General features: G+C 37.8%; 1 long non-coding RNA gene across 3 annotated transcripts in view; it reads right to left on the reverse strand.

The window, feature by feature from the left end:
* Positions 1-22722, reverse strand: part of LOC111546419 — a 69105-nt gene that overhangs the window by 31846 nt on the left and 14537 nt on the right. The gene's annotated exons all lie outside the window — the stretch shown is intronic.

Genomic DNA, 22722 nt, shown 5'->3' on the forward strand with positions numbered 1-22722 from the left:
ATACATGCTAGGATTATCTTACTGGTAAATTACTATTGTTGTTGTTAGACAACATTTTGTCGGCATTCTCCTATACATTCCACACTCATTATTTCATTTTATTGCCACAATAGCGTGGGTACAATTATTAACCCTGTGGAAAAAAATGAGGCTTAGAGATGCAGAGTAATTTATCTGAGGACACGGAATGAGGACTTGCTGGGTCACCAGGCAAACCAGTTCATTCCTATGGCACAACTACATATTTACTGATAATAGTTGTACTGAATTTTTACCAGATTTTCTTTCGTTTTTTTAAATAGAAGAGACTGAAGATTCTCTCATCTGCATTCTGATATGTTGTTTTCAGGAAGAGAGAAAACTGGAATCATAGAGGATGGTGAGAAATTATGTATGTTCATGGAGTGTCTTACATGTTTGTGATCAGAAGTGAAAAGATCATGACCCAATTTTAGAATTACTTATTCAGGCAACTCTATTATAATGAGTTACTTCAACACTATAGTGTTCTCCCATTCTAAATTCTAAAAAAAAATAATTTTTTTTTAATTCTCCTGATGCTTACTTGATTTTTCAGGTTGATTTTTTTGAAAACAGACTTAAACTTTTTTGACATTCTATATTCATTCATTCATTCATTCATTCACATAATTACTATTTGCTGCCTTCACAATGTCTGTACAATACTGTGAGGGTTAAGACACCAGCAGTTTCTGTTTTTCATACAATCTTTCTTGAAAGTTTCATTTTTCTTCTTCAACAGCTGGTTTGGGTTCACAAGTTATATAGGGTTTGATTTTGGTGACCTCCAAATGGGTCCAACCTGCACTGCCTTCTGCATATATAAGGTAGCTCATAACCATGTTTTTAAATACTGTGTCTTACTATTTTGTGTGTGTGTGTGTGTGTGTATATATGTCTTTTGTAATATATGTATGTTACATATATAACATGCATATGTTAGATGTTACAAACACATGCCCAATGTTACAGCAATACAAGCCTTGCTGGGAAAAAAGTATTAAATCACAAGAAGTGTATAAAGTTAAAATGAAATATTTCAGACATTTTATTGCCAGAGGTAATCATTTTTAAAAGTTTAGTGTTTTATATTCCATATTTTTAAGTTGACTATTTTGTGAATTCATTGCTCTGTTCCCTCCCCCACTTCTGTGTGACCTCTTTCCTTGGTTTTTTATTGGCCCTCTCTGCTCAATTTGATTCTACTTCCTGCAGTTACTCCTCTGGGTGGGCCCCATCCTGCAAGGTAGTTGCTGTTCTCAGGTCCGCTCTTTTGTGGGTCACTTTGTCTCACATCTTTCAGGCATCTAGTTACTTTCCTCTTCATTCACCTGATGGACACTGTCTGTGGTTTGCCCCTACTTGCTTTTATTTAGTGGTTTGCGGGGCTATCTTATAGCCAGTTTGGTTGCATATGTAGTTCATGGGAATTTGGGTTTACTATTTCATTGTTCTGTATGTTTTTATGTAAAATACAGAAAGATTCAAAAGCTATGTTACTGTTACTTCCATCTTCTCAGAGTCTCCCTCTACCATCAGACTTCCTTCTTTGAATAACAGGTTAAAGCTAGTAATGGAAGATGATCAATGTTATCCTTAACTGGCCCCAGACTAATTAATATGGTGCTACTTAAGATAATGTTTGCCAACCTTGCGTGTACATCAGCAACACCTTAGGACCGTAAAACTGCTGATCCCCAAGAGCTCTCCTGATTTAATTGGTCTGGGGTAGTGTGTTCTCACATGATTCCAGTGTGTTGATAATCACTGATATGAAGAAAACAAAATTAAAGCATTTCAACTCCCTTAGCAATCTACTGAGACTAAGCCAATTACTGTGTGCTCAATCTGCACATTAAGTGTGGTCCCTTTCCTCACTCTAACCTCCTATGTCTCAGGTGAGGCAGACTCATTCTCCAGCAACTAGAGGAGCCAAGTCATCCATACATGGCGAATCAGTGTACTTCATGCTTGTCCAAGGATAGACATGTCACCCAAGCTGAACCAATACAAAATTTTCCCCATGATATTCGCTAGAGTTATTATGCATCACTCTCTTTTTACAGAAATTGTGAGCTTCAAGTTCAGTGTAAACAACTTCCTTTTGCCATCTTTACCCCCAAATGAGGAGAATCTGCTTGGGAATGAAGCTTAGAGAGGAAAACATTTGACAGGTGGAAAGAGTAAAAAAGTATTCTGATTACACTATTGATGGGATTTTTAGGGGTCCAAATATAATACCTTATTTTACCTAAATTCAGAACAAATTTAGAGATTAATGCAGGCTAGGTAATTGGAAAATAAATAGTTTTATGATTGAGAAGCTGATTGAGCTCATGGCTTTGGATTGCAGCCCAAAAGAATTCTCTAACACTCTGCTCCTTCGTTTATCTTAGTTCATGCTTCTACTTAGTTCTCCTTAACGCAACAGGCCACTGGCATGACTGGAATCTTTGGACCTTGTCCTCCACTGCGGACTGCTTAGCACAAGGAAGGCAGACGACAAGACAGACAAACTAATCAGAGAGAATGAAGGGCACTGGAAGAGCTGAACCATGCCCAGTCATGGCTTACAGTTTGGTGAGGTGAGTTTCTGCTAGATCTTAGATCCCTCTTGTCTCTTCTATCCCAACACACCTGCAGACCCAGATCACTCTTCCTACCTTCAGGAGAAGTAAATGAGCACAGTGAGAGAAGGTGTGAGGGTTCTGTTCATGCTTGCTCATCCTGAGAAAGAAAATGGGGAATAAGTATTCTCCACTTAAAATTGTTTGAGCCTCTGAATCCAGCAACATATGAAGCCAGCTGCACTCCTGAATTTCCGAGTAGTGATCATATATGTTTTCTTTCTTTCTTTAAACGAGTTTTACTTAGGTGTTTGTCATTTGCAAACCCAAAGTCTTAATTAATACATTAACTAGTTTTCTTCTATTTAATAAAATTAAATGTCAAGAGCCATGGATGGAGTGACTCTAAGGAAAGACCATCCTTTCTTGTGCTGTAAGTGGGCCTACTTTAAGTGCACATTAGGCTTCATATGTTGGATTTGGATCTGATTGTCCTTTGGGATCTTCATAACATGGCTTTGTCTGAAGGCCTTCCACTGCTCCTCCACCCCTGCCTTTTGGTCTGGTATAGCAACAGTTTCATTGACACTGGTCCCACTGTGCTGCACCGTCCGTTGTAGTTCTATACTTCTGAACCTTTTAAAAACAGTACTTTGATTAACGCTCCTCAAGTATTCTACTTTTAAGCTTTGAATGAAGCATCTTTTTCCATTAGTTCACAACTGATAGCAGATCAGTCATTATGTTACATTGACACAGTTACATCTTGGCTGGCACTAAAATGTTCTTAAGAGTGTTGACATATTCACTTTCAAATATATCTACTATACAAAGGTCAAAACCTTTGAATATATTGTCAGTTTTTTCCTTCGATAAGTACAAAATTTGGCTATTTAAGAAAGATCAAGTTTTCACAAGAAATAGTTATTTTCTCTTGGTTAGATTAATAATAATAATAAAACATGAACATCTAAACCGGAAGAAATATTTGCTTATCTCACAATTCTTCCAGTGGTGAGAAGACCTTAAAATTTTTATTTAGTTGATTTAAACTGCAAATATTATTTTAAGATATCACATAAAAAAGAAAACTGAGCAAAAAGTTTTTCTGTGGGGAGGTGTAATATGCTATGGCTTTTTGGGTACTATTCCCAGATGAGTGTATTCATTTTTTCTACTCTTTTCTCTCTTTATTCCTCTTTGACCAAGGGTGAAAAAAATCTAAAATATTATTTCTAACCTCCATTTTTGTCTCATTATCTATCTACTAACTTCATTTGATACTAAAAGAACATACATAATTAAAACTGCTGCTTGGCGGGGAATTTTAAATGGTACTAATGTGCTGCTAAGGTTTTCTTTTAGCTACTCAATGTAAACAAGTCAATATCTTTTGCTGCATCCCCAAAAAACCAATGAGAAAACATAATAGGAAAAAGAGACACCCCATGCACAATAGTACAAAAGGGCATGAAATATTTATGACCAGCCTTAACAAGAAATGTGCATGACCTAAATGAAGACAATTATACAGCTTTATTGAGAATATAAAGAAGATGAACGATGACAATAAAAGTTAGCCTTTCCGCATTCTTCATGCTGGGCTCTATGCTCCATGCTCCCCTGTGTCACCTCCTTATCTATGAAGCAGAGAAGCCCTGTAGTAGCTGGCACACTGCTCGTGAGCCCGACTCAGGCCTCAGGCAATTTACTTAACTTCCCTGTGCTCCAGTTTCTGCATCTATAAAACCAGGACAGGGAAAATACATACTTCACAGGATTGTGGTGAGATTTAAATACGTCACTACAAAGTGTTTAGTATAGTGCTGGGCAAATGGCACGTTTATACTAGTTATGTTCACCATTTCTTATAACAACCCCATGACGCAGGCGCCATTATTATAATCATGTTACAGGAGAGGAAACTGATTATCAGAGAGGATAGCGGCTTGTCTAATGTTATCCAGCAAGTAAGCGACTGAGATTCCTAGGCTGACCTGTCCAACTCAAGAGCTAGGACTTGTGATTTATTACATATCTGTGTTTTCAGAGAAGGCAACGGTCATTTTTATGACACTTTCTGGAATAATTCTAGAGTTTATCTTAAAGAATAAACAGGTAAAGTTTTGTTTTGTTTTGTTTAACTTTTTTTGAGATGGAGTCTCGCTCTGTTGCCGAGGCTGGAGTGCAGTGGCGTGATCTTGGCTCACTGCAAACTTCACCTCCCGGGTTCAAGTGATTCTCCTCAGCCTCCTGAGTAGCTGGGGCTATAGGCATGTGCTACTGTGCCAGGCTAATTTTTTTGTATTTTTAGTAGAGATGAGGTTTCACCATGTTGGCCAGGCTGGTCTTGAACTCCTGACCTTAAGTGGTCCTCCTGCCTTAGCCTCCCAAAGGGCTGGGATTACAGGTGTGAGTCCCTGGGATTACAGGTGTGACCGCTCCCAGCCAGGGTGATGGCAATGTTCTTTATCTTGATTTGGTGGTGGTTAAATGACTATAATCCTAGTCAATTTTTTTTTCATTATACTTTAAGTTCTAGGATACATGTGCAGAACGTGCAGGTTTGTTACATAGGTATACATGTGCCATGGTGGTTTGTTGCACCCATCAACCAGTCATTTACCTTAGGTATTTCTCCCAATGCTATCCCTCCCCTTCTCCTCCAACCCTTGACAGGCCCTGGTGTGTGATGTTCCCCTCCCTGTGTCCATGTGTTCTCATTGTCCAACTCCCACTTATGAGTCAGAACATGCAGTGTTTGGCTTTTTGTGCCTGGGTTAGTTTGCTGGGAATGATGGGTTTCCAGCTTCATCCATGTCCCTGCAAAGGACATGAACTCATCGTTTTTTGTGGCTGCATAGTATTCCATGGTGTATATGTGCCCCATTTTCTTTATCCAGTCTATCATTGATGGGCATTTGGGTTGGTTGAAGTCTTTGCTATTGTGAATAGTGCTGCAATAAACATACATGTGCATGTGTCTTTATAGTAGAATGATTTATAATCCTGTGGGTATATACCCAGTAATGGGATTGCTGGGTCATATAGTATTTCTGGAAACTTTACATTTATAAAGGGTGAATTTTATATGTGAAAATTATACTGCAGTGAAACTTGGGGAAAAAGAAGATTTCTATTATTAAAAAGACAAGCAGTCAATTGGGCAGAAATTTATACAAATATGACAGAGTTACTATGTTTGCTGTACCACCAATCAAACCAAACAATCTATAACCTATGACCCAGCAACATCAGTTTTAAGTACACATCCAGAAATGACTACTTACATCTGCCTAAAGACTTGTAAAGAATGTTCATAGCTGCCTTCTTTATAAAAGCTCTATATTGCAAAAAACCCACATTTCCATCAACAGTAAAATGGGTAAATAAATTGTGGTGTACTCATACAGTGGAAAACCACACAGAAATGAAAAAGAATGAACTATACATGCAACCTGGATGAATTTCCCAAACATAATGTTGAATGAGAGAAGCTTGACACAAAAGAGTATGTACAAGATGTTTTCATTTATAAGCCTATAAAACAGGCTAAATTTATCTATACCGATAGAAATTAGAATAGTAATTACCTGGGGGTGGTTACTGCTAACTGGGAAGAAGACTGGGGAGCCTTAGTGTGCTGGAAATGTTCTATATCTTGATCTGGGTGTTGGATACATGGGTGTGTACATGTGTAAAAATGTGTTGAGCTATATAATTAAAATAGGTTTACTCTCCTGTATGTAAATTACACATAAAAATACCTAATCTGAATTAACAAGATGAGCCAAGGATGTGTGATCACAAAAGAAGAAATCAACTAACTTAACTATGATAGACACATAGGTACACACTCCATCTCACTAATCAGACAACTGTAAATGAAGTTTTAAAAAATATATAATATCTGGGGTTGAGCAGGATGAAGAAGTTATGGGGAAGATCTTGAGATGAAGATTTGTGGGCAAATAACTGTTAAGGAAGTTCTTAAGTGAGAAACCAGTAAGGGAGTTGGGGAAGTAGAATAGGAGGAGGAAGAAGCCAAGCAAGGGTCCAATTGCAGGTGAAGTTTCATTCACAGGAGTTCTGGAGTGTAATTGACACTGTATGGTTTATTCTGCATCAAGGCAAATAATCTGGGTGTTCCTACTCCTCTATAATTCTGCGGTTGACTACTTGCTGCCCTGGGGTGAGGGGTGGGACATCAACTCCACCCCACCCCACTTCTGGCCCTTAGTGCATCCTGTGTAATGGTGTCCTGTAGCCTGAGGGCAGATCTCTGAAGAAGGGGTCTGGTGAATTAGGTTAAGAGTTGAGTGTGTGGAAGCTGGGAGATTCGGAGATAAGTACACAGAAACAATAAAGGGGATCCAGGGAATCCAGGAAGAGCACAGATAGTGTCTCCAGCACTTATGTTGATGCAAGTTTGGAGATTAAGCATGAGGTTGAAATGACTAGTTATGAATGTTGAGCAGCAAAGAAATAAAATGAATGAATGAATGGTCTTTCTCAAAACAAGCCAGTCTTTCCAATAACTTCCCCATACTTTTTCTTTTTTAAAAAAATAGGTGCTTTGTTTCCAAGTTAAACAGAAGATACATATGGGAGATTCATAGACAAAGAGGTGAGGAGTTGATTTGTTCAGAAAACATTCAGATCCTATTCAAATCTTAGAATTTGTTGAGTTATGTATGTGCCACAGAGAAGCACTTGGGTTGTGAAATTGTGTGTTTTTTCTCTCTGGCAGGCTATTTATTTGGTCGCCGTCCATTCTTGTCCTACCTTGCACAGTCATACACGGTCTCTTCTTTGCCAGAATACTTTGCATTTTATTGCATTTGATTTTAATGACATTCTGTGAGAGGGTAGGTCAACTGTTTTCCAGATGAGAAAACTGAGGCCAGATAGATTAAATTGTTGCCCCTCAAATTTAGCAGCACATCACACTACTTGAAAGAGCTTTGTAAACTACTACTTGCAGTGTTTGAAGGTGAGGACTAAACCTGGGTTTTGTTTTAGTTTTTGAACTATTTTTAGAGATCAGGTCTCATTATGTTGCCTGGGCTGGAGTGCATTGGATATTTACAGGTGAAATCATGGTGCAATACAGCCTCAAACTCCCTTTGCTCAAGCTATCCTCCTGCCTCAGCCTCCCAAGTAGCTGGGACTACAGGTGTGAGCCACTATGCCTGGCTCTAAGTTCTGTTTTTTAAAAAGCTCCCTAGGTGATCCTGAAGTACAGACAGATTTGGGAGCAAAAGGCTTAAATGATGTTCTTAGGATCCTGAGAAAGATAAGACAACACTCCTTCCTAAGTCATTAATGTATTATTTTATTTATCCACCTATTTATCGAGCATTTACTTTGTGACAAGGATTCTGTGAAATACTGGAAATGCAATAGTGAAAAGAGAGTCAAAACCCACTTGACCTCAAACAAGATTATAGTCTGAGAAAGGATTACAGGTGTAAAGGGGGAGGAGCAGAGTATTGCATGCTGTTGTTCTCAGGACACTATTCATCTTGTTGAATGGATAAAGCCTGCAGTGAACTTGGGGATAAAACAGACATTGAACTAATAATTCCAAAGGTGATTGAGCCTTATAAAACTGGAGGTTTAGTGTATTTTGAGAATGATAATGTCAATCATATTCACATGCATCTTAACATATGGGAGAATCACTGGTCATTTTGGGCCACTGGCATTGTCCTATCAAAATTGCTAACTGGTTATATATGTCAAGTGCTCTCTTTTATGAAAACATTACAGAAAGCCATGGGTAGGCTGATGTATGGAAGTGTTTCTGACATTTTGGTCTCAAATTCCACAAAACAGATTAAACTCCTTACTGTAGGAGATTTTTATAGTTATCTAAACCAAAGACATTCCTGCAGGTAACTTGTCTAGAGTCTACATAAGATACACAATTCCTCCTCTATTCCCCATCTTCTTCTAATAATCCAGTGGAGGGAGGAAAAGGGGAAGTTTTTTAAAGATAAGACAGGGAGACATAATGGCATTTGGTGAGGTTGAGCACGCAGATTTTAACGTTTTAAGGCCTTCGAACAAGTATTCTCCAAAAGCAAGTATGAGTCATCTAAGGCCTGCATCCCACTACATGGTGAGGACAATGGCCCCTGCATGGAGATTAGAGAGTAAAGGCCTCCCTGGAGCAGGGCCGGAGTCAGCAGTAGCTCCTTGGAAAGTCCAGGGAAGAGATGGAGGGACCCCAATTCTAGCATACTTTCCTCTACACACACTATTACCAACACACACACACATATACACCATTAGCCCATAAAGTTGGATTCTTTTTTCTTTTTTTGAGACAGAGTCTCCTTCTGTTGCCCAGGCTGGAGTGCAGTGGCATGATCCCTGCTCACTGCAACCTCTGCTTCCCAGGCTCAAGTGACCCTCCTGCTTCGGCCTCCCAAGTAGCCAGGACTACAGGCACAAGCCACCATGCCCAACTAATTTTTGGACTTTTTGCAGAGATGGGGTTTCACCGTGTTGCCCAGGCTTGTTTTGAACTCCTGAGCTCAAGTGATCCACCTGCCTCGGCCTCCCAAAGTGCTGGGATTACAGGTGTGAGCTACTGTGCTTGGCCAAAGTTGGATTATTGTTGTGTTTAAAAATATAATCCATTTCTTTAAAGCATCTTTATCATATTTTAAGTAAGCCTCATGGTAATTCTAAACAATAATTTAGTCTTACTAACACTATTCTTATAGGCTCTTGCCTTTCTGATTTATTGAGCCATAGTGTCTTCTTTCATCTTTTTCATATTTTTTTAGTTCATCAAAATCCTCATGACAATCATGTTAACTTCTTTAATTTTTTTTCTTGTATCTTTCTCCTTAGTATCATTTATGATCTTATACCTGGGTCAGAAAGGGATGGAATGGTATTAAGAGTGGAGGTGGTTGGCCAGGCGCAGTGGCACATGTCTGTAATCCTAGCACTTTGGGAGTCCAAGGTGGGTGGATCACCTGAGGTCAGGAGTTCAAGACCAGCCTGACCAACATAGAGAAACCCCATCTCTACTGAACATACAAAATTAGCCGGGCATGGTGGCACATGCCTGTAATCCCAGCTACTCAGGAGGCTGAGGCAGGAGAGTCGCTTGAACCTAGGAGGCGGAGGTTGTGGTGAGCTGAGATCGTGCCATTGCACTCCAGCCTGGGCAACAAGAGCAAAACTCTGTCTCAAAAAAAAAAAAAAAAAAAAAAAAGCGGAGATGGTAAGTGCTATGATTTGAATGTGCCCCTAAAGTTCATGAGTTGAAAACTTGATCCCCAATACAACAGTGTTGGGTGGTGAGGCCTAATGAGAGGTGATAAGGCCATGAGGGCTCTGTCCTCATGAGTGCATTAATGCCATTATCACAGGAGTGGGTTTATTATCAGAGGAATGGGTTTCTTATAAAAGGACAAATTTGGCCTCCTTCTGTCTCTTTCTTTCCCTCCCTTTGCCCTTCCACCATGGGATGATATAATAAAAGGTCCTGGCCAGATGCTGGTCCCTTAAACTCCGATTTCCCATCTTCCAGAACTGTGAGTCATTTAATTTCTGCTTGTTATAAATTACCCAGTCTCGGGCATTCTGTTATAGCAGCACACAAGGACTAAGATATTAACTTTTGGATTTTAAAGTGTTTCCCTGAAGACAGCATAATGTCAACAAAGCAAGTAATTAAGCTGGGTAGGTGCTGATCGCGGGTGAAGAGAATGCCAAGTTGTTAATGCAGCAAGTCATTAAGCAAAGTGACTACCAAACTCAATAAAGCCAGATTTGTCCTGGATAAACTACCCTGGGATAAAACAAAGTTACATTAGGCAAACTTTCACCCAGGGAAAAGGTTAGAAACAAAGGATAACTCAGTCTCAGGGTTGGAGACCTGGAGGTGATGTCAAAAGATCATTGGGTCCCTGCCTCATCTTTAAAGATATGATTGACTGACTCTTCTGGCCTCTATGCCTGGTCCATTCTATTTTTCATAGTTAATTAAAACAGACATATAACTTACTTTTAAAAGTAGTTTACTCCAATGTTCAATTCTTCTAAATTGTTTTTTCTTGTGTCCAGATGAAGGTTCTCTCAAATTTAAAAGTTTTTTTTTTTTTGGTGAAACTATCTACTTTTGGTGAAGCAATTCTTGAAATTTCAATTCTTGAAAAAGCAATTCCTGCATTTTCATGAAAGGGTTTAAGCCAGCAGGTTCTGGAGCCAGACTGCCTGGGGGAAGAATGCCAACTCAATCACTTGGGCCTATGGCTTCTTAACCACTTTCTTAACCTGTCTGAATTTCCTCATTGGTAAAATGGAAATATTATACTACCAGTTAGCTACCTCAGGGGGTTGCAGTGAGGATTAAATGGGGTAATGCATTTAAAGCTCTTGCTTACTACTGATAGGTGATAAGTACTCCATAATGGTAACAATAACAATAATAATTGTTGGTTTTTTTGAATGTTCTTTATTCTCCAATCTTACTTTGTATGCCAAAATATTTTGCTATATATTATAGATATATATTTTACTATATATATATATATATATATATATATTTTGTTATTAAATACTTCCTATATTTGAAGGTAGTAATTGAACCAGTCAGTTGTCTTCTGCTGAGCATTAAAGAACTAAAATTCTCCTTTGAAAACTTTAGAGTTATCTCATATTATTCCTGGACAATTGGTCTGAGGTTATTTAACATAGTAGTGGATATCCCTATACACTCAAAAGACTAAGAAATTGGTTGTATTACAGTATTTAAAAAATAACAATGATCTTGAATCATTAAAAGAAAGTCTGCATGATAGTATATTCAAATTTTTCTGAATTTAAAGAAGACTCCATCCAAGATTTTTTTTTCTTAAACCAACTCTAAAAGGGAAAATCAGCAATTACTCAAGTCCTGAGAATACAGTAGTGAGAAATAATACACGTATTCCTTGCTTTCATATTACTTATAGTGTGGTGGCAGAGGCAGATATTAATCAAATAGACATAAAAAGAGGGCCTAATTAATAAGTGAGACAATGCTATAAAGAAATGAAGCATGTTTCTATATGTATAAATTCAAAAGAAGAATGACCTCACTAGGCTTCCCTGAAGAAGTGACACTGAACAGTAACCTAAGGATTGAGTAAGCAATAACCAGGGCCAATGAACAGGGCAGTTAGGCATGGGGACCAGCTGTAGAAGAGAGCTGTTCTGCCTGTAGGGGTTTTTAGGGGGAAAGAGCTTCAGACAAAAAGAGGATCAGAAAGAAAGCCAGCCTGACTAGGAGGCTGACACCAGGGGAGGAGTACCACTAGATAAAACCAGAGAAGGAACAAGGCCAATCCCTGCAGGCTTTTATAGGCCTTGCTAATGACTGTCACTCTTATCCATAGGAAACTCTGAGATTTTAGGCAGGTTGTGTAGAATATGATCTGGCTTTTATTTTGCAAAGGTGTCTATGACTGCAGTTTGGGGAATGGGCCAGTGAGTTGCTGAAAGAGATCAGTTAAGAGGCAATTGTAAAAGTCCAGGAGAGACATGCTAGTAACTTGGACTAGGACCTTCATAGTAGAGATGAAAAGAAGTAAACATGTCATAAATATTCATGACAGAACTTAGTGATGGGTAGATAAAGAGGCTGAAGAAGATGTTAGAATGACTCCTACGTTTCTGACATGAGTAATTAGAAGGATAGTGACCATTTTACTACATGGTAATAAGAGAACACTGTAGCATCCAGAGTTTGAATGCAAGATTAACAATTTTACTTTGGATGTTCTGAGTTTCATTTAATTAGAAGATTTCTGTTAAGCATAGAATCAAAACAAAACAAAAAAATGATGGAGGTCTTGATGGATGTTTCATCCAAACTGTGGTCAATGTATTTCTTTAGTGACTGCATTTGTGTTTGTTTGTTTTAGTACCTGTCTTTCTAGAACAGTTAGGACAAACATTGCCAACTTCTTATAACATAGAGAGTAAAAATAGCACAGGATCTGGGACAGTCCAGTTGAAGATGTTAGACTGAACACATACATTCGAATCTCTTTCCTTCTGAATCCAGTTGAGAGAACAATGAAATAATTGTTAACAAAACATAAATGCACAAGGACAAAGGGAATGAGATAGGAGACAACAGCAATAAAACTTTAGAAACTGGGAAGCAGATAGACAAGTAGCAACTGAATAAAGACAACCAAGAAAGCTGAATCTTTAGCTTGATGATAACCAACCCAATTTACATTACAGAGCCCCCCAGAATTGGAGCACATAGCTGGGTGTGGTGTTGCATGCTTGTAGCCCCAACTTCTCAGGCGGCTGAGGTGGAAGGATCACTTGAGTCTAGGAGTTCAAGGCTGCAGTGCTTTTTGATCACACCTATGTAGAGCCACTGCACTTCAGCCTGGGCAATATAGAGATGCCTTGTTTTTGTTTTTGTTTTTTTTTGAAAAAGAAGCACAGATATCTTAGGAACTAGGAATGAGGGTGGTGCTTAAACATGGGATTTGGTGAGACCTCTTTGTAAGAAGCTAATGGATACCGAATTCCCCATTCCTATTCTTTTTTTAAAACAATTAATTAATTTATTTTTTATTATACTTTAAGTTCTAGGGTACATGTGCACAATGTGCAGGTTTATTACATATGTATACATGTGTCATGTTGGTGTGCTGCACCCATTAACGCATCATTTACATTAGGTATATCTCCTAATGCTATCCCTCCCCCCTCCCCCCACCCCACGACAGGCCCAGGTGTGTGATGTTCCCCTTCCTGTGTCCAAGTGTTCTCATTGTTTAATTCCCACCTATGAGTGAGAATATGTGGTATTTGGTTTTCTGTTCTTGCGATAGTTTGCTCAGAATGATGGTTTCCAGCTGCATCCATGTCCCTACAAAGGACATGAACTCATCCTTTTTTATGGCTGCATAGTATTCCATGGTGTATATGTGCCACATTTTCTTAATCCAGTCTGTCACTGATGGACAATTGGGTTGGTTCCAAGTCTTTGCTATTGTGAATAGTGCCACTATAAACATATGTGTGCATGTGTCCTTACACCTTATACAAAAATTAATTCAAGATGGATTAGAGACTTACATGTTAGACCTAAAACCATAAAAACCCTAGAAGAAAACTGAGGCAATACCATTCAGGACATAGGCATGGGCAAGGACTTCATGTCTAAAACACCAAAAGCAATGGCAATAAAAGCCAAAATTGACAAAGGGGAGCTAATTAAACTAAAGAGCTTCTGCACAGCAAAAGAAACTACCATCAGAGTGAACAGGCAACCTACAGAATGGGAGAAAACTTTTGTAATCTACTCATCTGACAAAGGGCTAATATCCAGAACCTACAAAGAACTCAAACAAATTTACAATAAAAAATCAAACAACTCCATCAAAAAGTGGGTGAAGGATATGAACAGACACTTCTCAAAGAAGACATTTATGCAGCCAACAAACACATGAAAAAATGCTCATCATCACTAGCCATCAGAGAAATGCAAATCAAAACCACAATGAGATACCATCTCACACCAGTTAGAATGGCGATCATTAAAAAGTCGGCAAACAACAGTTGCTGGAGAGGATGTGGAGAAATAGGAACACTTTTACACTGTTGGTGGGACTATAAACTAGTTCAACCATTGTGGAAGACAGTGTGGCGATTCCTCAAGGATCCAGAAGTAGAAATACCATCTGACCCAGCCATCCCATTACTGGGTATATATCCAAAGGATTATAAATCATGCTGCTAAAAAGACCCATTCCTATTCTTATCAGGTGGGAGACTGCCTCTTATTTTGGTGCCAAGAACAAATACAAGGACTCTGGATTGGGGTTACCAGGAAAGGATGTAGGCTACAATATTGCAGGCTGGGGATTAAGTATATAAATTGTGTACTGAGACTTCCTCAATCTTCTTCCTTCACTTAGCTCCCAGAACACTGTTAGCCAGGCTTATGTTTTCTTAGCAGAAGGCTGGAAATATTGTCTGGGCAATCTTATCAGCCTGAAAGAAAAGATACTGACATTGGCCCAGTATGTTGGCCTATGTCACACCATCCTGTAGCAAAACCAATGGAGAGTACCCTCATGCATACAAAACATCCTCTTTTCAATGCTTCATTCTTAAAATAAAACTAGACAGCTAGGAATCACTAGATATTTGAGGAAAGCCTATTAATGAAAGATAGAGACCAAACCAAACCAAACAGAAGAAAACAACTTGAAGGAAATAAGCTCTGCTAACAGAACAATAAAATAAGAAAATATATAAAATAACAGGATTATCTATAAAAAGGAATATTCAGTAAGCTCAAAAGAAACCTAGATGTTAAAAAGATGACATTAAAAATAAGAAATTTAATGTAAGAGATAAAAGATAAAGAAATCTCCTAAGAAGTAGAACAGAAAGACTAATAAGCATAATTGAGGAGAAAGGATATATTAAAATTAGAGGATCAGTCCTGGTGATCCAACATGTAATAATAGTATTACTAAAAGAAGAGAACAGAGGATAGGAAATTATCAAAAATGTGTAACATTGAAATCTTACAATCTCAGTTTTCAGGTTGAAGGGCCCACCAACTACCAGAATGATGGGGAGAAATTCATGTTCACCTGAGAGTATCATTATAAAACTGTCATTGATATATCCTCAATACCTAGAATAGTGCCTGGCACATAGTAGTCACTCTGTAAATTTGTATTGAAGAATTTAAACATTCAGCACAAGAGGGACAAAAAGATGAGACTACAAACTTCTAGAATAAAACAGGTTTAATATAAAAAATGAAGAACCAGAGTGTCATCTGTCTTATCAATAGCAACACCTAAATCTAAAAGAGCAGTGTTTTCAAAATTCACAGGAAAAGAGACTTCTATGCCTTGAAAGAGCATTGTGTAGACTGAAGATATTTTCAAATTTATAAGGTGTCTTAGTCCATTTTCTATTCTTATGAGTAAATATTATAGACTGAGTAATTTATAAAAAATAAAGTTTTATTTAGCTCATGATTCTGGAGGCTAGGAAATACAAAAGCACAGCACTGGTATCTGGTGAGGGCCTTCTTGCTGCATCACAGCATGACAAGAACATCACACAGTGATAGGGCAAAAGCATGTCAGCTCAGGTCTCTCTTCCTCTTTTTATAAAGCCACCACTCCCATCATGGGGGCTCCATCCTGATGACCTTATCTAACCCTAATTACCATCCAAAGGCCCCACCTCCAAATGCCATCAGCATATAAATTTGAAGATTTGGTTTCTAACACGTGAGTTTGAGGGACACAGTGAAATCATAGCACAAAGCCTCAAAACATTTACTTCCTTTGCATTCTTTTTCAAGAAGCTACTTAATTATGTTATTCACTAGGAAACAAGCTGAGAAAGAGGAAGACATAGGAATCAGGAAACAAGATCCAAGACTAGAAATGACCAGGAGAGTCCCCAGGAGTATGAGGAAGGCAGCCTCCATCAGCTGGGCGGTGTAGGGGAGCAAGTAGTTGCCTCTAGGGCATGAAAAATGGAAGATGGGAGCTAGGGATGGTTGTTTTCCAAGCAAATCTTGTAGAAATATTTGATTTTTAATGCTGAAGAGCATCTTATCCAGATGGAAGCAAGTCAGATTTCCTTGAGAAGATGAAATTGTTAGAGTCCTAATGCGTTTGAATATATTAAAAGGAGATTTCTACAATTGAGGTAGAGTTTGAATTAGTAATAACTACAAAGAAAACTAAATGAAAAGCAATAAGACAACTGAAACAATACTTCCAAAAAGTAAGACAAAAATAGATCCCCCTGGCTCCGCGTGCTGGCTCATGCCTGTAATCCCAGCACTTTGGGAGGCTGGAGCTGGTGGAACAGCCTGGCCAACATAGTGAAACCCCATCTCTACTAAAAATACAAAAAATTAGCTGGGCGTGGTGGCGGGTGCGTGTAATCCCAGCTACTCAGGAGGCTGAGGCAGGAGAATCACTTAAAACTGGGAAGTGGAGGTTGCAGTGAGCCAAGATCGTGCCACTGCACTCCAGCCTGGGCAACAGAGTGAGACTCTGTCAACAAAAAAAGTAGATTGTGTAGGAAAGAAAAAAGGAGGTTGTGTAGGAAAGAAAAGATGACTGTGATCTACAGGTATTAGCTATGAATAGCATTTGCCTTTTCATAATAATGTGAACAACACTCACTATTAGATATAATAAAAACCGTAGTATGAATATATTGAGAGAATGGGCAGAGAGGCAAGTGCTCATGGTGGGAGTGGGGAATGAGGGAGAAACACTGCTAAATCCTCACTTTCTAGAGTGAGATAACAATAGAGAATGTCTATAATGGGAAATCCACAAAGTAACAATTCAAGCATATTATCTAGCAAAATTGAGGGAAACACCTTAAGAATTACCTGGGTGGGGTGGGGAGTCAAAGTAGTTGCCCCTAGGGGGTGAAAAACGGAAGGCAGGAGCTAGGGATGGTTGTTTTCAAAACAAACCTTATGGAACTATTTGATTCTTTACATTATATGTATGCATAACTTTAGCAAAAATAAAATATAATTTTAAAAAATCAGGCTCCGGAAGTGTACTGCTGGTGTACAGATACAATTCCTAACACTTACTAGTTTTATGATATTGGATAATTAACTTCTTTAAGCATCAGTTTCCTCCTATGAAAAATGGGAATAATAATGTTATCTATTGTGTAGGGTGATTGAGAGGATTAAATAAAATAAAGCCTGTAGGCCGGGCGCGGTGGCTCACGCCTGTAATCCCAGCACTTTGGGAGGCCGAGGTGGGCGGATCACGAGGTCAGGAGATCAAGACCATCCTGGCTAACACAGTGAAACCCCATCTCTACTAAAAATACAAAAACATTAGCCTGGCGCGGTGGCGGGTGCCTGTAGTCCCAGCTACTCGGGAGGCTGAGGCAGGAGAATGGCATGAACCCGGGAGGCGGAGCTTGCAGTGAGCCCAGATCGCACCACTGCACTCCAGCCTGGGGACACAGCGAGACTCCGCCTCAAAAAATAAAAAAAAATAAAAAATAAATAAAGCCTGTAAAGCCTTGGACCATTCCTGCTCTACATTTTGGCCTTTTGGGGCTTCCTTTTTGTTTTACTTCTTGCCAATCTGTCTTATTTTGTTACTCAGGTTATCAAATTCACATCACATTTCAGATCAAATCAGCTTCCCAAATGTTTCACCCAATTCACTTTCCTTAGAATTCTGTGTGCTCTCAAATATGTTGAAAGATTATACCAATATCTTGCTGAGTGTCAAAAGCAGATATGATAGGTTCCTATCTGTATGTAGATGGTCAATTCCTCCAGAATACATTTGGAGATCTACTCACTACGTTATAAGTAAGCCAATCCTCACTTTGTTTTTTATTGTCTAGATTTTTAAAAGATGAAAATTTAGTAATATTTGATCAGGAAAAAGGCTTGTTTTAAAAACAACACTTCCATCATAAATTGACAATTTTATTATTAATTTCTGAAGGTGGCTTTCTCATCTATTATGTGAATTTTACTAGTTTTAAGAGTCAATGTATTTCCAAGTTTTTGGTGGCACTTCACTGTTCCTCCCTCAACAAAGCAACATTCACAGTAAGCCTTCCTGGTGCAGAAATTACCCCAATTTGCCAATATAGAAATTGAGGCCTGCTGGCTTGTCTGAAAGTCACAACCAGAAAGTGTCGGGGTTTGGACTCAAGTTCAAGTTTTCTCATTGTAAGCTGAGTGTTCTTTCTACCATGTAAGCTAAGTGCCAATAAGTGTGTTGACAGTCTCTCTGGTCTCAAATCTGTGATATGAAGGTATGGAGTAGATGTTATTTAAATTCCTATCAGTCCTAACACCCTATAAATTACTGAGATAGAGGACAAGATTAAACTTGTATTACTATCAATATTTATTCCTTCCACACAGAAACTATGAATTCTACTAAGTGCCAAAAAGTCGATAGGATTATGATGTCCAGTTTACTTGCATGTAATTTTTATTCCCTGTCTTATTTGTAAATACCAAGGTTCAAAATGGCTTTGGGTTTTATTTTCACTTTTGCAATCATTTGGGAATTTTATCAAGGCTGAATAAGAGATTTGGAAATTCATAATGCATTTCCCAAGAAGCTGCAAGATTGTGAAATTCATGGGGCTCTAACCTTTCTGCTGAAAGGGAGCTGACTGGACAAGACAGCTCATTTCCAGTAATGTTGCTGGGTAATTCTCTGGAAATAAAGGTGAGGCCATAGTAATCACAGCCCAGTTGTGTGCTTCTGGTTAGAGCCTATATTCAGGGCCTATAGTGGGACACCACACAGCCTTTTTTTCCTCCCTCAGCCCTGGACATTCACTCAGCAAGGTATACTCAGTCATCTAGGAGAGGCCATAAATGATACAGCCCAGCCTAATGCCCCTTGGAAGCTAGGAAGGTACAAAAACCAAATTGCTGCCAATGATAAAGTTTCAAACTGGACACAGATAAGAGACAGAGTGAGATTGCCTTTTGCCTACCTCTTGGCTAAATTGTGCGTAATTAACTGTGTGACCCACTTCTTCAGGCATTCCATGCCACTTGCCAACCACTTGCAGCAACTGGGCAGAGATCTTCTTCAGTCTGAGTGGTTTCAGGTCTTGATAAGTAATAACTCAGATCTAATGCTTAAAGACCCAGGATCAAAATCTCCAAAAAATAATTTTGAAAAGCAAATGTCTACAAAACTGGTCTTTGAGTTGGTTATATTTTAAAAGGGGTAATCTCTAACACCCTTCATAAATACCTAAAAGCAATTTCTGAAGGCTATCTAATGCTTTGATTAGAAGTTTCTGATCCTTGAGCATGCCACTACTTAATGAACCATTACTTAAAGTTTATTATTATCAATACTTTGGAGAATCAAACAAAACCATTCTGGCCTTTGTTTTCCCACACGTTCATAACAGAGATGTATAACTGGAAGATGGGTAATAATGGTGATTACATTTCAGACACTACTCTGAGGCCAACTAAACTTTTACTGTGTATCAACCTGCCTTTAAGTGCCCCCTTTTTAGCAGTACTCTGTCCCCACCTTCTAACATATCAACAGAGCTCTTTCTGTCCTCTCCTCATGAAGATTTTATCCTGGAAAGAATATGATGAAATTTGTCAAAATGATGTGTAAAAGACTGGTTCTGTTTACTGTGTTCCCTCTTGAAGGGATATTTTCATTTTAGTCACTCTTAGGACAAATGAGAGAGTCTGACATCAAGGTTAACTTTGGGTTACAGAGTGGAAGAGGAAGCGATGAGCTTCCTGTAGACCCTTGAAGTATATCTGCAAATGACTGAAATTTAGAGTCATGAAAAAGCTTTCTAGATTAAATCTGCAAATGAATCAAGTCTAGAATCGTGAAAAAGAATCATGAAAAAAATGCTTTTAAAGCTGGTAGCAGAGCACATAGTGAATGCTCGATAAATGTGAGTATTTTAATTATAATGTTATCATTATGGCTCCCACTACTGAGCTCCTGAGGGTACTGACTGAATGGAGCATTCATTGATAAGTCCCAGGTGATGGTATAATCCACATTCAGATCTTGTTCACAGCACACTGGCTTCTGTCCTGGACTGGTAACTAGAAAAGAATGCATTTAGCTTTCCTGACCTTTGCTAAGGGAGCCAGCTGAAATATCCTGAGTATTATAATTTTAAGAACTCTGACAGAAAATTTTTACAGAACTTTGGATGTATAGAAGTTTCTCTGGAGAGGGTCACAAACTTAGAAACTTTGCTGAGATGTCAAGTTGAATTGAAAGTATCCCAAGACCAGTGAGTAAGTTACCATGCGACCAAGCAAGGCCAGGCAACTTCCTGGCACATCTCATCTTCCTGATATTGTTATCAACTTGTTTCACATTCAGTCAATGGTATTATTTTGTTATGTGTCCTCCAATTGCTAATTCTGGTACTCCAAGTAAAGCTCTAAGAAAGTGATTGTTGTTAGTGAGACAATAGAGTTTTAGTGTAAATTAGTGTGTGAAATATATAATATGAAGTTGGTTTTGGTCTGTGACTTGAATGAGTCTTTTATATTAAACAAACAAAGATTAGTGAAAGTTATTTTGTGAGTATTCTCACCCAGTGCAAAACTTGTTCTTGGAGTGAAAATAAAATTTTGGTGAAAGATGGAAAGGCAATAGTTTTTTCTGTAGATATCCTCCTGGGAATGTGGGTAAAATGACATATATCTCAGCTTATACATTGCAGCACTTTTTAGAGTTTGTAATATCAAAAAATTGGAAATAACTCAACTGTGAATTAATGAGAGATTAATTGAATAAATTACAGTAAATTCATCAATGGAATAATATGAAGACACAAAACAGAATGAGCAAGCTCTCTCAATATCACTATGGAAAGAGCAAATAAGATATAAAGACAAAAAGCAAGGTGAAGAGAGCATTGTAAAAATAAGTGGAGGAAAGAATATATACATAAATACACATTTGCACAAATTATCTCTGGAATAATGCACAAGAAAATGGTAACTTTGGTGGTAGGGAGGAATGGAAATCACTAGGGAACACAGGTAGTAGAGGGAAACCTCACTATATATACTTGAGTCTTCTGAATTTTTAATCTTGTGAATGCATTTTATTCTCTAAAAAATATATTTTTTTAAAAAAAGAAAAGACAGTAATCTATAGGGTTTAAGTTAGTGCATAGGAAGCAACATGTCTGTCAATAGAATGGAAAGAAAACCAAGAAATCATATAAATTTTTTCTGTTTTTCTGAATGTTGGAAATTTTTAAAGTTTCTAGAAATACCCTCTAGAAATGTCAAACAATTATTGTGTCATGAACATCTCTGGCTATTTATGATTAGTTATATTAGTGAGTGTCCTACTGGAGAATAATAAGTAGGTTGATTATTAATAAGTAGGTTGATCCTAATTGATTAATTAGGATTCTTTTCCCCATAGTATATCTTAGTAGATCCCTCATCAGAAAATCATTGTAGTGAATATAGTGATTGACCTGTCAACATCCATTCAACTTCACCCTTAAGGTTAGCTGGCATACAGTTGGGCTGCCAACGGTCGGCCTGGATTAATTAAATCAATCACAGCAATTCCATTTTCCTTGCCAATGTCTACTTGGTTCAGGGATGGGTAAAATAAACCAATCTAGAAAGGACATTAAATAAAAACTGAGGGAATCCTTTAGTTAATAATATATTGGTTCATTCATTATAACAAATGTTTCATACTAATGCAGGATACTAATGGGGGGGCAACTGAATGAGGAGTATATTAAGAACTCTGTATTTTCTTTGCATTTTTTTTCTGTAAATTTAAAGCTGTCCTAAGTAAACATTTATATCACTGTCACCAATTTCTCTATATTTTCAAATTAAGAAGAAATTATTTACTTTTTAAAGATTATTCAGTTTAAAAATTTTTTCCCTCTTTATAATTAAACTATTTCCAGCTTTTTCTTTAATTTTTTTGCTAGTCATCCAAAATTACTTCTTCCATGTTACTTTGAAAATTGGATTATTGGTTCATAGGGCCAATCTAATTAACTTAAACTATCTATATTCTATTCCAAAATTTTCTGTGAATTATTCAAAATTTTAGTGCAGAGTCTCATGTTTTCCATCCTATTATTCTATCATGGTATAAAAACAAATAAGAAACACAGTGTGAATATAATTGCTGAAAAGCATATAAACCTTTTTCATCAATTAATTTTATTTATTCTTTGAACAGATTTAATGCATGAAACATACTGATAAAATGATGTAGATTGGGAGGCTGTTTAACTTTCTTAACTTGGATATTCTTCATTTATCTGTCTTTTTGGGTCAATAAGAATCCTAATCTTTGATTCTGGCAAAGTTCAGAAACTAATTTTTACCAGTTTTTTTAGATATGATCAGATCTACTTAAGAGTTTCATACCAATTGTAAATTCATTGTGTGGTGATTTTAAATCCAGCATATTAAATAGTTAATTTACAATTTGGCCATATTTTCACAGCAACTATTATCTGTTACCTGTTTTTCTTCATAGTTGTTCTCAGTTATTATGGTACTTAGAAAATGGTATTTGTGATGAGATTTCTTGATGGATAA

Source organism: Piliocolobus tephrosceles, chromosome 11 (assembly GCF_002776525.5).
Source record: "Piliocolobus tephrosceles isolate RC106 chromosome 11, ASM277652v3, whole genome shotgun sequence".
In the NCBI taxonomy this organism is placed as follows: domain Eukaryota; kingdom Metazoa; phylum Chordata; class Mammalia; order Primates; family Cercopithecidae; genus Piliocolobus; species Piliocolobus tephrosceles.